At 32.2% G+C, this 2,693-nt stretch overlaps 1 protein-coding gene across 2 annotated transcripts in view; it reads left to right on the top strand.

Moving 5' to 3' along the window:
* gprc5c (G protein-coupled receptor, class C, group 5, member C) overlaps positions 1-2,693 on the top strand; it is a 16,489-nt gene that overhangs the window by 7,731 nt on the left and 6,065 nt on the right. The gene's annotated exons all lie outside the window — the stretch shown is intronic.

Here is a 2,693-nt window from a genome sequence, read left to right as displayed (position 1 = left end):
ATATATATATATATATATATATATATATATATATATATATATATATATATATATATATATATATATATATATAGATAGATATTGGAACATATTCTTGTTATTTTAAAATGTTTATACTTTTTCCCCACTGACATATCATTTAGATTAATTGGTTTCTCCCTCACAAAATCAACTCTTTTAAGTTCAAAATGACAAAAGTTGCACTGGATCTTATGTATGATATTAATTTAGAGATTTTAAAAGTTTTGAAAGATATCCAAATATATTAGTGCTAAACCAATTAATCGATTATTTAAATAATCATCAACAAATGTAGTAATCAATTAATCATTAACTGGAGTATAGATAGAAAACATGCCTTAGCTGACACCGCAACCCACTTAGGGTATTCATTACATTAAAATGTGAAAAAATATATGAACATTTTGCATTTAAGATAAGAAATATATTTTTCCTCCGTCAATATGAAGTTTCACCTGGTTTAATTTCATAAAAAGTTGTCTTTAAGGAACCTTTGGCTATCCGGTTATTAATCTAAAAAACAATCGACACATGAATCGACTTGCAAAATAATTGTTAGTTTCAGCCTGTTGTGGATATACATTATATGCCAATCCAAGTTGGATGCCATATTTATGCTGTGAATAACTGTTATATTCAATTCCCAACCAGCTGGGAACTTATATTTCGGACACTTTAAGATGTTTATTGCCCTCCCCGGTAGGGGTTGTAAATATCTTATTTAATCAGATTATATTTTGGCTGTTATTTTTTGTTTTTGACACACAGTCCTACTAACTGTGTGTTAGAACAATAAATGAAAGAGTAATTCGAGCACTAATCATGGTCAAACTGTTAATTCTGCACATACATGGAATAAATTCACCACAACTTCTGTTCAAAATATGAGTTTATTAACAAAAAGCATTCAGCTCCAAGTCAAACATATTTCAGTTTAAAACTCTTACCGTAACTAAGACTAGTGAAACTCAACGAAACTTAACTACTATGTACAAAGAGGAAGGGGAAACGTGGTTGAAAACCATATTACAGTTTAAGAAAGAAAATAGAAAACCAAAGTTTATCTCGAAGAATTTGGGATATGATCAAATTAACTTTTAACTAATTTAGAGAAATTGGAATGTTTTCAGACCAATTCACAATGCAAATCCATTAGGTGAATAAAACATTATTTAGCCAAATAATGTTTTATTAAATCATTTGCTTATTCAAGAACCAAAAACCTTTAATCAAATGATTCTTTACCCTTTTTGAAATAGCTAGCAGCGAATAGACATGAGGATTCAAAATAAATGAATCTTGGTCATACTCTGTAATCGAAATGTGAGAGGCATATGAGGAACACATGAACAGTAATGTTATATCAGTGTTTAAACCCTTACTGAAATAAAGCTTGTCCAAGCTTCAGCAACAGCTCAAAACATATTAGTGAAGCATAGCATGCAGTCCATCCTGTTAGCTTTGTCTTTACTCAACAGATAAAACATGCAATGATCAAAATCATCAAAACATATTGTTAGTTCTGTCCCTAATTGTGCCAGACCTGCAAACCTTTTGTCCATGTCCATTTGGAAGGCTTGAGTTTCATCCAGCAGCAGCTTAGCACAGCAACCAGGGGTTTGGGCTCACACCAGTCAGCCTTTCTCATCCATTCTGGCTCTATAAGTTCTGAAACTCAAGAGAAATGTGGTGCAAAAACTTTGGTTCTGAAAGGTCACCATGAGGACTTATCCTTGATAATTCTGGAGATCTGGGTCTTTTTGGGCCTTGGTCTCCAATTTGGTGAAGACCCTACTGAAGTGGACCCTAGGCAGTTTCATGGGAAAATGAGAGCATCCTGTGTGTTCTGTAGTTTTGGTTTGCACAGGCCTTACCGCTGTTTATCCACTAAAGCTGCGTTCTTTTCTCTGGTCTTCATGTCAAGATTAAACATGGCCACTGGTTCCCGATATCCAAAAGCCATGATCATGGTATATGGCACAACACTGCCCTAGAATATATACATAAAAAAATCTGTTACTGTTATTCCTTTGGCTTAGTGAAATAAATCACACCTACATATACGGAAATCCTCTGTAATTTTTTTCTGTCTTGATCAAACTTTAATATCAGTCATTAAAGGAAACATGTCTAATAATTTTAGCCTTAAAGTGAAGAGAATAGTAAAAAAGTAGAATAATCTTGAGCATCAATCTTGTATTTTATGTTATGTACTGATCATTCTAAACTAAAATGTACAAGATAATCTTTTTACAATAATGAAAAGAAAACTGCTATTCCACTGATAATACATGCTGTACTCGCTCCTACTGTATTAATGTTTTTCATTAGTCAATTCATCTCTACTTGGATATTTATGTTTATTTTTATGCTTACATTAGGAATAAGCATTACCAAATTTAGAAGTATTCTTTCAAGTAAACATGCATTGTGCAAAATATGATGCGACGGTGTCTCATTTACTTCACTTGAAATAATACTGAGAGTCTTCCAACTTGAAAAAGGCTGACAACTACATGAGAAGGTCTCTGCTGCAGTCAATGGCTGGAAGGGGAGTGGTCCATCCTTAAACTATTGAACTATAAAACTCTGCTTCGAGCATCCTCCTTCCTTATATTAAATTGATCTATTTTATATAAAACTTTTAATTGAAAATTATGTTTTTTATGAAA

The sequence above is a fragment of the Cyprinodon variegatus genome, unplaced genomic scaffold (genome assembly GCF_000732505.1).
Source record: "Cyprinodon variegatus isolate N-32 unplaced genomic scaffold, C_variegatus-1.0 Scaffold286, whole genome shotgun sequence".
Taxonomy (NCBI): domain Eukaryota; kingdom Metazoa; phylum Chordata; class Actinopteri; order Cyprinodontiformes; family Cyprinodontidae; genus Cyprinodon; species Cyprinodon variegatus.
This window is presented reverse-complemented; position numbering and strand designations above follow the sequence as displayed.